Raw genomic sequence first — 14,063 nt, 5'->3', positions numbered from 1 at the left:
AGCTATATTCCACGTAATAGCCCTTAGGTTCTCTTCTAAGGCTACTTGGGATGGGTTGGTAACTATAGTGGCTGATGATATTGTTGGATTTATCATGCGTTTTTCGGCAGTACATATGGTGGTATCTAACACAGTTGGATCATTAGAAGTTCTTATAGTAATGTTTTCCGCATCCTGGAGAAACCCATCACTGCTTTGGGGGTCATCAACCACATTGGGTAACACAATAACGTTCCCCACAACTCCACCTCCGGTTTGACTCTCCCTCTTCCCCTGCCCAAACTGTAATTTTCAATCACAATCATCCAAGCTGGAAAAAACATCAAACCTGTTCCCTAATTCTAAAGGTGTAAAAGGCCTCAGGCGCTCCATTCTCCGAATGTTGTTATTCCTGTGGCCACTAAAGGGGACCATATTCCAACCTTGGTGATCGATTCGCTGATTTGATGCATAAAGGGCAGTGGGGTCATTTGTGTAGACTGAGCGATTTTTCCTTACATAGGGTGTGGGGAAAACCAAGGACCTAGGATAGAAATAGGTCAAAGATCGAGGGCGAATTTGACTATTACCATTGCCCAGGGGCCAGTTCAATATAAAAGCTACCGCTTCTGGGTCTCTGAAATTAATCAGAACTATGTCTCCATCGACGTCTTTATTCCTTCCACCAAGCCATGGGAGACGTCTAACATGCAATATCTCACCATTTACTTTCCTATTTATAGGTCTATATGTTCTTAACCAGTGGATAGTTTTATTTTTTAGCTGGGCGTAATCCTCACTCTTATTATCAGTTAAAACAGGAACCCCAGTCAACACCACCACTAAGGGTGCAGCTTCTGGGGGTAAATCGACCCGAAGACCATGAATCCCAGGGACCCCCTCCCACCTAGGGTTACCCTGCGCCTGGACAGTACTCCCTACTGGGGCAATACTGACTTCCTCCACCAAATCCATAACGGGCTTGCTAACTAAATGTTCCTTATGCAACAAAGGTCCATTTCTGCCCTGATCCGGAGCTAGGTGGCCCACAGTCTGCATTACATTCCTACTGAGATCAGGAGGTTCCCTAGGTGGATTTATAAGGTGAGCTCCAGCCTGTTTACTAGTACCATCCGTTGTAACCTTACCTACAACGGCCATATTTCTCAATGTAGATTCAATATTCTCTAGCCTATACTCCAGCTTCCTTAAGGTGTCAGTAATGGGTAAAAGGAGAATGCTAATCATGTCCCTTACTTGGGGTAAAAAATTGGTGGGAATAGGCACCTGTGGGATAACTACAGCTGATAGAGCAGGCTCTGGGGGGGTCACAGCAGGGTTCACAGCCGTTAAACAGGTACTAATGGCCGCCGTCTGGCTATGATCTGGCCCAATTAATAACCCAGAAACAGACCCATTAGATGGATAGTGGCCAAATTCTGAATGCTGTGTCCTGGGGCCATTGATCACCCCCACCCTACGCCTTTTTTTCCTGGGAGGAGGGCCGTGAATAATCCCCTTGTTCAGATTCTTAGCCTTTTTTCCTACCCCCCCGTCCCACAAGCCGCGTATTGAAAATTTTAGAATGACTTATGGCATGTGGGGGGAGAGAGTCGCTGATAACCTGAACACTAGGGACACAGTTTGTGGGCGAACAGTCACGTAACAATAGCGGAACACCCTCTTGCGAGAGGGGGGTATCGTTTACACCATTACTACCACTATCGACAACAGGAATGTTTGGGGAAACAACCTCTGAAGCTCTACGTTTCATGTTTTCAATAGAGCGACGACGTTCTAGTCTACGCTCCTCCAGGGTAGTGTCCAGCTCCTTATCCGTTACGAAAGACTTTTTAAAGTAACTGTCAAGGGGGCCATTTACCACTGGCCTTGATTTCTCCCCAGGCAACACATTCTCACTAGAAGCCATGGCAATATTTTAAAACTCCCAATTACCACAATGCAGCGGAGTCTCTCCTGGCCCAGCCCAGCCTCGATCGGCCTCGGAGGGTCTCAGAGGGTCCGCCCTTAGTCCGGGCTTTGTCCCGGGCGATGTCCCGCACACGCGTCCCGCTGACGCGTAATACCTTCAGGTCTTATGCTGGCTGTGGATAGAGGGGGCGGAGTCACGGGAAGAGGCGGCAGGTGTGCTGGATGGAACACGCACAGCCTGCTGGTCCTCGCAGTCCCGTCCTCCTGTACAGCAGCTCCCCGATCAGATTCCAATGCCCAACGGGGCTCCCTGGACACAGATTAAATGAAGCCAATGCCCTACGGGGCTCCAGAAGGCTGCAGGCAACACGGGTCAAGTACTCCTCTGCGAGCGGCACCCTATCAGTCAGTAAATGATCTTTATTGATAAAGTCCTCCAGAAACTTCAAGCCAATTTCCCACCTTATACCAAGTCACATGACACTCCTTTTTCTAAATTTAAATTGACTGAATCCTTGAAAAGCAAAGTAAACTGCAAATGCAAATTCTTGTCAAGCCGCCTTTCTCAGTAGCTGCAAAACTCAGTTTAAGTAAATCAAGAATCCTCTGCAGAAAAGCAATCTGGCATGCCAAAAAGGGGGAAAAAAAGGAGGACTTGTATGTACAACTATTAGTTGCAAGTAAGAAAAAGAACACCAAGATATTCTGGTTGTGGTGGATCAAGCCACAATAGGAAGCAGGCGGGACACTAATGCAAAATTCACTGAAACCCCATGGTTCTCATTTCTGTCCGCTCCACTGAATCGCATGCCGAATGTTAATCTTCCTCCTGTATTTTGCCAAGCTACTAATTTGTCTCTCCGAAGGCTATAAAAATGCCTGCCAAGGAACTGCCTAAACCCGGCTCTCCAACTATCTTGATTGTATTCAGCCAAATGGAGGAAGGCTGTGCACTAAAACTGGCACGGATGTGGAAAGATTGAGACCCATGTCCCAACGGGGTTCCTACTGCTTTCTTTACATCTGACCTTTTGTATTTTTTTTGGAACTAAAGTGTTAATAACACCCCTGATTAAACACTGTCTGGCAACTAACTCCATTCCAGATTCATGGAGAGCATCCATCATTCAACCAATATTTAAAGGAGGCACTAAATCTGACCCCTGCCACTATCGACTCCCCATCCTAATGGATAATGCCTAACTTTACACCAGCTTGTTACCCAATGATCTTCGAGTCTGGGTAGAGGAACTTCAGATCATACCAAGAAACCAATGTGGCTTAAAGAGATCAATGCGGCACGATCTCTGGTCTGATGGCTCTGGCCCCCATGTGTGACAAAGCAATTGGAAATAAAAGGATGCTTTGTTTCTGCTTTTGTGGACGTCAAAGCTGTTTGATAGCATACCAAAAGGTCCCCTTCGGCTCAAATTGCAGGAGTTGGGTCTGCCAGATGCCTTATTGAACACCTGGGTGCGTCAAACGGCACAAGTGCTCGTGTGTAGGACGGCCCCCGGCCATCTGATCACATGGCACTGGGAATCCCTCTGGATTAGCCCCCCCCCCTTCTCAAGACCCCAGGGAGCTGGGGAATAGCTTCCCCAGCTCCCGAGGCTGTTTCTTTGGTTTCCCTGAAATGACGATCAGAGCGCACTTCGCACTGACGTCATATCAGTGAAACTATGAGCCTTGAGGCTTATTTCAGTTTCACTTTCTACGTGCTCAGGGGTCTATCACAGCCCCCCAAGCCTGTAGAAAAGACTGGGGGAGATCCCAAGCAGGGTTCCACCCACTAGGCACTACGGAGGGGGAGCGGCCCCTTGGGCAATGGTCTTTGCTCCCCCATAAATGTTGGGCTAAATTCAGTTTTTCTTCCCCCCCCTCCCAAGATATGCATGCCAATGCCCCATCCCACAAATTCCAGTCTTTCTGCCCCCACTAGAAACCAGGGATTAATTTTATTATGTAAATTGGGGATGGGGGCTGCCCAATATGGGGGCACCAAAGCGCCCACCCCCTGCGCCCCCGGGTGCAGAAAGCCCACAAGATACCAGTTTTTTAAATGATTAATTTGGGGGTGGGGGCTGCCCAAGATGTGCATGCCAATGCCCCTACTCCCCCCCCCCCCCCCCCCCCCCATGCGGGCATAAAGCACCCTAGACACCAGGGATTTATTTTTTTAGGCCCGGGGTGGAGGTTGCCCAGAATGGGCAAGCAAATGCCCCCACCCTACCCCCCCAAAGAAAACTAAAGACTTTCTGCCCCTCCTGGAGGAAGATTGGGGCAATAGCCCCTGATCTACCCTGGGGGGGGGGGGGGTGGCAGAAAGGCCACTAAGCGCCAGGGTGTTTTTTTTTTTTTGTTTTTTTTTGTTTTTTTTTATATTTGTAGGGGTGGGGGCTTCCCAGAATGGGCACGTCAAGGCCCCCACCCCCCAAAAAATGTCTTTCTGCCCACCTGGGAGGCAGATGGGGCAATAGCCCCTTATCTGCCCCCCCCCCCCCGGGTGGGACAGAGCCCACTAGCCACCAGGGATTTTTTTTATTTTTTCAAAGTTCGGGGTTGGGGTTGCCCAGAATGGGCATGGCAATGCCTCTACCCCCAAAAAAGATTCCGTAGCCTTACTGCCCCCCCACAGGAGACAGATGGGGCAGTAGCCCCTGATCTGCCCCCCGGGGGGGGCAGAAAGTCCAGTAGGCGCCAGCAATTATGCTGGCTTTTCTATTAGTAAGGGTGGGGGCTTTCCAGAATGTAGATGAATGCCCGTTCCTGGATCAGGAGCGTGTCTCCCTTCTTGCACTCACAATTGGAAATCAATCCTTTGACTTAAATGAGTAGGTAAACTGTAGCATTGTTCCAAAATTGCTTCAATCTATTAGAAGTTCAAAAGATTCTCAAATCATCTGTTTGACTTTTGTAAATTCCGCATATTAGCTTGAAATTACACGTGTTATCCAGAATATCCTGGTTGCCCAATGCATTTCGGGCTATCAGAGCCCTTCATCAGGGGTGAAATTGTAAACAAGAGGAAACACTGAATCGGCCTGTTACTAACGATAGAATGTATATAGGTATCCTACCACTTGTTGTGTTGTGACTGTAACTGTGATAACTGTCCTTCGCGGTGCTCACATATAGCAAATAGTGGTTGGTGCTAATCGTACCAGAGTGAAGATTTTACTGCTTAAACACCGTGAATAATTAATGTGCAAAAGACGTTCGTGAACGATATTAGGGATGCAGTGCCGAAAACAACGTATCGGTGAACAGCAAGACACAAATCGATATATTCGTGAACTTGCGTGGTGAAATACTCACGTAATGGTGGTGCCCAGGTGTCTGGTATCTGTGAAGGATAACCAGAAACCTTGGTAAATGGGTTGTATGTGAACGCTGTTCTACAAGGTAAAAAACTGAACAATGAGGTGAAAAAGAAAGAAAATGTGCGAGTTTAAAATTAGTTATAAAGTTCTTTTATCGATGTGCGCTGCGTTCGTAGTGCGCTGCGTTCGTAGTGTATCCGGAAGTGTAACCGCTAATTGGTGAGGCCGTATATGCTGAAAAAAAGCACGTGACCGTGTGACCACTTCAAAATGTCAAACTACAGTGAAGAAAGACTCGTAGTTCTATATCACGGTAATGTGACCGAACGACGAAAAGAAGTGATCAGTGCAAGAAATATTCGTGATTAAAACTACATCAAAAAATGATAAGTGTTTTTAGTAAAAACGTGGTGTTGAGTGACCGCGGGGTACATGGTGAGAAAACACACGGTATGCTGTGTACTAGCGTAAACACAAATATGGCATGTAAAAAAACATGTAGCATAGCAGGCATTTTTTGCTTGCATGCGGTTCTCCACGTCCAGTTGGCGACCGCGAGCGGGGAAATCAGGTTTCTCATTGCAAGCGGTCGTGTATGCTCGCAATGAGAAACTACCAGTCCGTGTTGAGAACTGCCGCTCGAGTACAAATCTACTCCAGCGGAAGAAAACCACCGCTTGCACTGTGCAAGATGCCGTTTGCAATGATTGTGAAGTGCCGGATTCTTGTCCGCACTGTGCAATCAGTGCCAACAGCATTTTCCCTACTGCACTACGCAGCTCATTAAGTGCACTTGGCGTAGCGCTACTACGCAAACTATGCCCAGGGTTAATCTTGATGACAAACTATCTAAATTCTCATGGACTGAGGCCTGGAGTAAACCTCTCGTATCAGGTTTCTAAGAAACTAACAACATTCACGGCATGGTCCTATTCTTCCAGCAAGCAGCAGAACTACATTACCTGTACTTACCCTTTATGGAGTAAGGCAAGGCTTGCGGCATTAAGAGTGGGTGAGTGGAATCTCCATGCTCACCTTCCAGCCTGGTGCTGCTCAGCACCCCAAACTGAGGCTGCTGTCTCGGCAGCAAGGAAGAGAATCTTTAACACACATTTTATGTCTTTGTCCTCAGTTGCTGCAGCAAAGGAGAAGTCTTCTCCATGCCGATATAATTCAGCTAGGAGTTTTCACTTACTGGCAGGCAGTTATGGCCAGCCTGAATCCTTTTAACTGATTATTAAATGTTGAAACTGTCAAGTTTCTCCAGATGGCTGCGACCCAACTGGACAATGTCAATTCAACCAGTGCTGTGGCAACATACCCTTAAACGCTGTAATTGTTTCCTGTGCGCTTGTTCCCTTGTGCAATTCCCCATTGCAAATATCAGGCCGGGCTGAACATGCTAAAATAATGCTATGCCTTTCACGCTACAGCTATAAGATCAATTCTATCGTGGCTGGCACAGCTCGGTGCAAACGGGCCGGGTTCAGCTATGTTATCGGCACATTTTGCACAATGCATTTAATTGTCAATACATGCTGCTCATTATCTGGTTTTGCACCTACAACTGTGTTTTGTGCACGTTGTCCTGAATGACCCAATCTGCTGCCTGACTTAATGGGGCTGGGCGCTGCCTAGTGCTTTTACAATGTTTTATTGCTCATCACTTTTTGCATTGGTACTTTCTAAAAATGCACCGCTTGACCTATATTGGGTCAGTTTGTGAGCAAGATAAGTTGGTGACCTGTTTCTGTTTAGTACTAATTGCAGATCTGTCGCCTCACAATTCTTGCACATGGTTTCTAAATTTATGTTCAAAAGTTTGTTTACTTGCACTGATTACTTTTAACTACACTTTAAAATATAGCTCGGCGGCATCCTCTTTCTGTACTCAGCCTTGTTTGTTCCTATCACATGTTTTTTTAACTTTGTATGTTGTACATTTTCGCTTGCTTTGTAAAGGTTTTAATTAACAGTACAATAAAACGGACTATGACGGCTTGTATCCCGCTGTGGGTTTTTTAAAGAACTTCCACCTGTGTATATAGAGCCAATTTGCTATGTGTTGTTGACTTTGGTTTCCGTTTGTTCATGTTTTCCAGCAGGGCCGCGCTATGCTGAGGAGGAAGGCTCATTCCAGACACTCTTGGTTCTTCCGACCTATGTCCTGGCATCTCATTCACAGCTTCATTACCCAAGACTGCCAACTTCACATGTGACCTCTTGAGCTCACCCTGCAGAGGGGAAGGTTATTTGACCACTAATCAACATCTCTGGGACATGAAAGCTTCATGACTTGGGCTTTAAGGGTCCCACAGTTTGATTCATCCTCTTAAACCATCCTTCATACTGCTAGTGCTATGAAGTGCTTGAAGCAATAGAAGCTAAACCTGCCCAGTCCCCTAACGCCATCTACGCTGTTTTCAGCTACCGTAGGGAAGGGATCTGAGGTAAGGATGCTTCTGCAAGGTAAGACTCCACACAAGTTCACTTTGGCTTCAATGGGTCCCCACCTCACGTGTTTTATTTTAGGACCTCTATAATGTTCCTCAACTGCCGCAGAATTAATATTGTCCCATTTATTTTCATGTTGACTTTAATTGTAGAACCTGATGGATTCAGATTAATTTGTATAAATCCACCACATTGTGTTTCTTATCCACTGTATTTACCTAGCTTTTTATTAGCCTAGTTGTTTATTTGTATTCTTTCTCCACCGTTGGATTCCCAGCTGCAGCTCTGGCGAATTTGGGTTTATATAAATAAAGATTTCTAAAGCCCTTGAACAACCCTAGGGGTCTTGGTACTCTCAACAGACACCAGCATAGAGCAGTGGACCATTTTTCAAAGAATGAGACTTGAGATTAATCTTAAAGATGATACTAAAGTAAATGGTTTTTAAGATTAAAAAAAAGCTTGAGGTGCCACAGCAGAAAGTCAGGTCACCCGATTTTTAATAGTGGGGTATTTAAAAAAGACCAAGAGGTGATGGAGGGAGTGAACTTGTGGCAGGCATTATGTGGTCTAGAAGTAGTAAACGGAGGTGATTTAAAGAGACATTGCTCTACTATACACATTATAAAGGGTACTCTGGCATATTTCATAGTTCTAATTGGTCTAGACAAAGTGAGTGCAGATCTTTGTGAAACATCTGGAGTGACTAAAAGGGGGTCACAAAGTGAAGAGAATCACTCTACATCCCATCTTTCAAGAATAGTGCATCATTCCTTTACGGAGTCCTGCGGCCCAGAAAATTTGCGACGGCTGATCAGGATGTAGTGGCTGACTGGGTCAAATGCTGCTGAGCAATAGAGAAGAATCAGGGCAGCGACCCTGTCTGAAACTGCTGCCACATGGAACTTTTCCATGACCTTCGTTCTAGTTTTTTTCTGTACCTGTGTTGGAGGGGAAAACAGTCTGGGTATCCCTAAGAATTTGACTTTCTTCTAAAACGGTGGGCAGTCGTTTGCTGTATTACTTTCCTGGAGTTTGATGGTCGAAGAGCCATTGGTTCATGGCGAGACCAGCACTCTGGTCCATAATGGATTTTGTGGGTATTGGATTCCAGAAATTTGAAGGAGATCCTCACACTTGAAGTCCTCTTTTTCTCTAGCTGCTGAGATGTGCGGGGCAGCGATGTGGGAAACTTAAAAGCTTTCTTCCACTTTCCCATTCAATTTCTTTTGAGGGGCCCGACTTTAGTATCACACTTACATTTCTTTAGATTCTGGCACATTATCACATGATGTACTGCCCCTGCTCTTTGATTCTTCAGGTTCTCCTCTAGTGAGTAGACTTTGCTGCTATGAATTCATAGTAACGGCTACCTGTATGAGTAAATGGGGAACTCTTACAGTATCTGTTTGTAGATGTAGTTTGCAGTGCTTGTATATTTCCAGTATGTGAGGGAAGCTTGTTGTGTGTCTGATGCTCTGTGAGAAAGAAGCTTACTACATATGCGGTACCTATCTGGGGGGGGAGATTGTATTTCGTTAATATTATTCACTCCTGCTGCATGTGGTGCTCCCGAATGAGTGAAACTTGCACGGTCTATACTGATTGGTACCAAACGTTCCCTTTTGTCATTCAGTGTTGAATCTCATGGTAAACCAGTACATCAAATGTATTTGTAACTGAAGTTTACCAAGCATAAGTTTAATTTTAATGATTTAAGATACTGTGTGCAAGCTTTTTGTTTTCGTCTAGAGTGCTAATGTATATTATGGGTATACATTCCCTACTAAGTAGTCTCTCTCCTCTTCCTATAAGCCCCAACTTCCAATTTTCTTCATCTTTTGAATCCCTGCTCATGTTTCATGTATCCTGCTCAAAACATCGATCAAGCTCTTTAACATTGAGATGAAAGTGCCATCAGCAAGTTTCAAATGCCCCCCCCCCCCCCCCCCCTTCCCACCCCCTGTAAAGAACTTCGGAAAAACTGTCTGGTTAAGGCATATTAAATGCAAACCCTTTCAAGTACCCTTTGGCCAATTTAACATTTTACCATTATTACTGCATCTGGCCGGGGTAGATTAGTCCTTGGTTTACAAATGTAATGGAGCGTGGCTTGTACATTTTTCTTAAGTTGTTTCCATACCTACATTGTGTTTCCAGCATGCTCTTTTGAAGATGGCTGTGGCCTTAACCCTTTGTTACCAAACCTATTTGGACCAAACGTTACTGAAATGGCATCCAGCCTCTGCCATTTCCTGCTCCAATACCGGATAACGTAAATGTATGTGTAAATATAATAATTTTAAATGTCTGTTTCTTAAAAATAGTACGCGATGCAATAGATATAAACATCAGTAAACCCAAGCTGTAACTAATCACCAGGTGATCCTCATTCCTTCCCAATTACGGTGTTCTAGAGGGCACTATTCAAGTAGTACTGTATTTATCTTCATGCCTTTTATGCAACTAGTGTGTTCTTAGGAAATGTGTTACATGAAGTGGAGTTCTTGAGTCCGTATATATACATAATGGGTGAAGACAACCCATGGTGAAGTGGTAATCCCACCCAGTTTGGTTTTCAAACAGACTTCTACTCGCTGAAAGGCTTTAATACAAAAATTGAATTATTAAACTGCTTGTTTCTTGTGTAGTATTCCTTCTTCAACTTGCTGTAAAAGCAATTATATACAGTTTTTTTTATATATATATATATCTCCCAAATTACGAAGCCGATAAATGCTCTCTCAGTAACACAGAACTCCACAGCAAATCACTTCAAGAGGTGTTTAATACGACGCGTTTCAGCTCTTTGCAAAGCCTTGTTCACGTAATAACTTGTGCAAACAAACGGGGAGACTGATAATGTTAATCATGGACAACAACAAGGGACAACATAAACAAGTACCATACTATCGTATGTATGGCAGACATATTGGAAAGGTATAATATACGTAGAAACTCCACAAAGTTGTATCCTACATATATAAATCCTTCGGCTCACAGTGTCCTTGTATATACATAACATCTGTACCAAGTGTGTCACTTTTTGAGGTTAAGGACATTAATGACAATCAATATAATGTGCTCCAAACATGTATACGTATACAGTAGCAAATATGATGTGAAATGCATCCTAAGCGCGAATCAGCATATGAGCTAGTGCATGCACTACTATTGCTTGTGCCGCGTTTGGAGCAACGGTGTCCGTCTGCCAAAAATGAACTTGTACATGTACGCGAGCTATTCGACATAATGTTGTAGGAAGGCAATGTCCAAAAGAATCTGTATGGAAAAGTAGAGCGTGTGTGCGCTTGACCACAGTTATATGGATGAAGTACATTGAATGAAAAGGTGTAAAAGTTGGACCAGTGTCCAAACCACTCGATAGTGGAAACGACCAACACCGTTAATCTACAAAGAGTCCCTGTGGAGTCACATACTATACCCTTCAGTCGCCCACTTTAAGTGATGATGAGGGGAAAAGGGTAAGTTGCCCGTGAGACGTGAGTGCTGGTGACTGGGCCCCTTCCTTTCCTCCTGTAGAAAATAAGAAAATAAGGGAAAATATAAGAAATATATATCTAAAAACACATTAACAATGACACAGTGCAGTATTTTCTTTCAATGCACAGGTGCAACTGGAAACGAATCGATGTGAGAGAGAGAACAGAGAGAACATAGTGGTAGAATATGCATTTTTGAAACGGCACAGAGAAATAGCACAGAGAAATAGGCATGATTACATGGGGTGAAAGACATCATCTGTGATTATTCCCTAAGATGAATTGCCAGTTCCTCATCCTGATTGAGCCCCCCAGGGTTCTTGGTTTGGAAATTGACAATGTATTTAGACTCCTTTTGTCTGAGTTTAAGAGCTCGATTGCCACCCCTGGGGTTGCTGAAAATTTGTTCCAAAATAAAGAATTTAAGTAGAGCAGGATTCGAGAAATTTTTATCCCTAAAATGTCGGGCAACAGGATATTTTTCATCTTTGTGTATGATTGCCCGGTAGTGTTCTAAAATAAGTTTCTTGGCCATGAGTGGTACTGCCAATGTACCACAACTTACGCGGGCATTCAATCACATAGATGACAAAAGTTGAACTACAAGTCAGGAATTAATTAATCTCCTTGGTAAACCCGTTGCAATTGGCACTTACAAAAAGTGCTGTTTTTGCATGCCTTGCAGTGGTCACAGGGGAAAAACCCTTGGAGACCATGTTAATGTCTTTTGGGATAGATGGTGACATCGCTCTGTACTAGTTAGTCCCTGATGTTCCTCCCTTTCCTGTAAGTGATGCTCGCTCTGATGGAAATATTTGCACCAATAATATTGTCACATTTGAGGATCTCCCAGTTCTTAGTCAATATTTTCTGTATATTGCTAGAATCAGAATTATGTCATGATCAACCTGGTATCATTCACAGCATCCTCATTGGTAGCAGGAGGTTTATCCTGAATGGTAGAGGCTCTACTGATACCGTCCGCCCTGTCCTTAGCTCTACGTAATACACAATTGGGATATCCTCTAGCCTTGAAACGATGTAACATGTGAACGCTCTCGTTGGTAGGCTTCTTCTTCAGTATTGCAGTTTCTCTTAGCCCTCAACAGTTCTCCAAAAGGAATGCTCCATTTGAGAGTATCTGGATGGCTGCTAAAGGCATGAAGACTACTGTTGCCTGCGGTGGATTTCATGAACAGAACAGATAGAATTATCTTTGATGTCAAGCCTGACATCGAGATATTCGGCCGTGATGCTACTGATGTTGCTAGTGAGGACAATGTTGTATGTGTTGGTATTGAGCTGTTCAATAAATTGGGTAGCTTCAGACTCCGTGCCCTTCCATATGATGAACAGATCATCTATATAGTGCATACATGTTCAAGGTGTCCTGCAATTCCAGGGTTCGCAAAGTTCTTTTTCCCAGCGCCCCATAAAAAGATTTGCAAAACTGGGAACTAAGCAAGAACCCATCGCAGTACCGATGGTTTGTCTGTACAGAGCACCATTGAACAAGAAGATGTTATTGCTGAGACGGCACTCAATCATGTCTAGTATCATCTTGGTGTGATCTCTGAAGCGAATGGGCCTATTTTTAGGAAAATGGTTACATGCTGCCAAACCGTGTTTGTGATCAATGATGGTGTATAGAGATTGAACTTCCAGGGTGATAAACAGAAAGCCTTCCTCCCACCTTAACTTTTGTAATTTGAATAAGAAATCCTTGGTGTCTCTCCCATAACTGGGCAACTTGATAACAAAATCCCTGAGGAAGTGGTCGACTTACTTGGAAATTAAATGTTTTCGGAGACCCTCCCCCTAGATGATACAATCGGACGCCCTGGTGGATTGATGGGATCCTTGTGTAATTTGGGCAATAGATGCAGCACAGGAAGAATAGGATGGTCGTTCTTAAGATAACCGTATTCTTCCCATATTAAAATGCCCTTGTCATGCCATGTGGTCAGTTTCTCCCAAATGGTAGTGATGCTGTTATAGATCTCCATCGAGATCAGCATGTAATATTTGTCGTCTGAGAGTTGTCTCAGCCTCATGAATGTATTTGTCCCTATCCAGTATAACGACATTCCTGCCCTTATCAGCTGGACGGATGACTATCTTGGTGTCCTCTGCAAGTGATCTTAACGCCTCTTTGTTTGTATGAGAGGTTGGTAGTCCTATTCTGATATCTCTTCTTGTGTCTAAAGGTGCAAAGTGCCTTATTGGCACTATAATGGAAAGTGTCTACGTTGTCATGTGACATCATGGGTAAAAATGTTGATTTGGGTTTGAAACCTGAAGCGCACGGTGAATCAGTGGATAACTCTAAGCTCTCAATGAGTTGTGTAGTGCTCAATTCGCTGTCAGTTGTGGATGTACACACTTGTATGGGTTCAATGGTATTATTGCTGTTGATATCTGATTCTTGTCCTAACTGTATCATGGTGATTAGTGTATCTATATCACCAGAGTTGATGTTATCCTGGCATTTAGACATGGAAGTTCTAACCCTTCTGTTGTCCCCTAATCTTTTCAAATTATGCCATTTTTTTAGTTTCAATTTCCTAATAAATGTAAAAAGATCTATTCTAGTCTCAATGAAATCAAATAGCTTAGAAGGACAAAACAAAAGACCTAGACATAAAGTTTGTTTCTCAACATCACACATGACTCTGCTGGAAAGATTAATTATAGTCTTATTAACCATTTCGCGATCCATTAGTAGTTTTTCTTGGGACGTGATCTTCTGTTTCCTATGTTGCCCCTTGAGCTGCCTCTTCTGCCATCGCTGGTGTATTCGTTTGCTTCTGTTTCTCCGCTTCCGCGTCCTCTGCCCCGACCCCTCCCCCTCTGTCCTCGTGTCTGAGGTATG

At 44.1% G+C, this 14,063-nt stretch overlaps 1 long non-coding RNA gene across 3 annotated transcripts in view; it reads left to right on the top strand.

Moving 5' to 3' along the window:
* The window catches only part of LOC146782845 (uncharacterized), a 414,494-nt gene that overhangs the window by 38,257 nt on the left and 362,174 nt on the right, over nt 1-14,063 (top strand). For 2 of the 3 annotated variants that reach the window (XR_014971966.1, XR_014971968.1), the window contains exon 2: nt 7,337-7,703. This is a non-coding gene — a long non-coding RNA (uncharacterized LOC146782845). The remainder of the gene's footprint in view (nt 1-7,336; nt 7,704-14,063) is intronic. The other variant, XR_014971967.1, reaches the window with a different exon arrangement.

The sequence above is a fragment of the Triturus cristatus genome, chromosome 12 (genome assembly GCF_964204655.1).
Source record: "Triturus cristatus chromosome 12, aTriCri1.1, whole genome shotgun sequence".
Lineage (NCBI taxonomy): Eukaryota > Metazoa > Chordata > Amphibia > Caudata > Salamandridae > Triturus > Triturus cristatus.
This window is presented reverse-complemented; position numbering and strand designations above follow the sequence as displayed.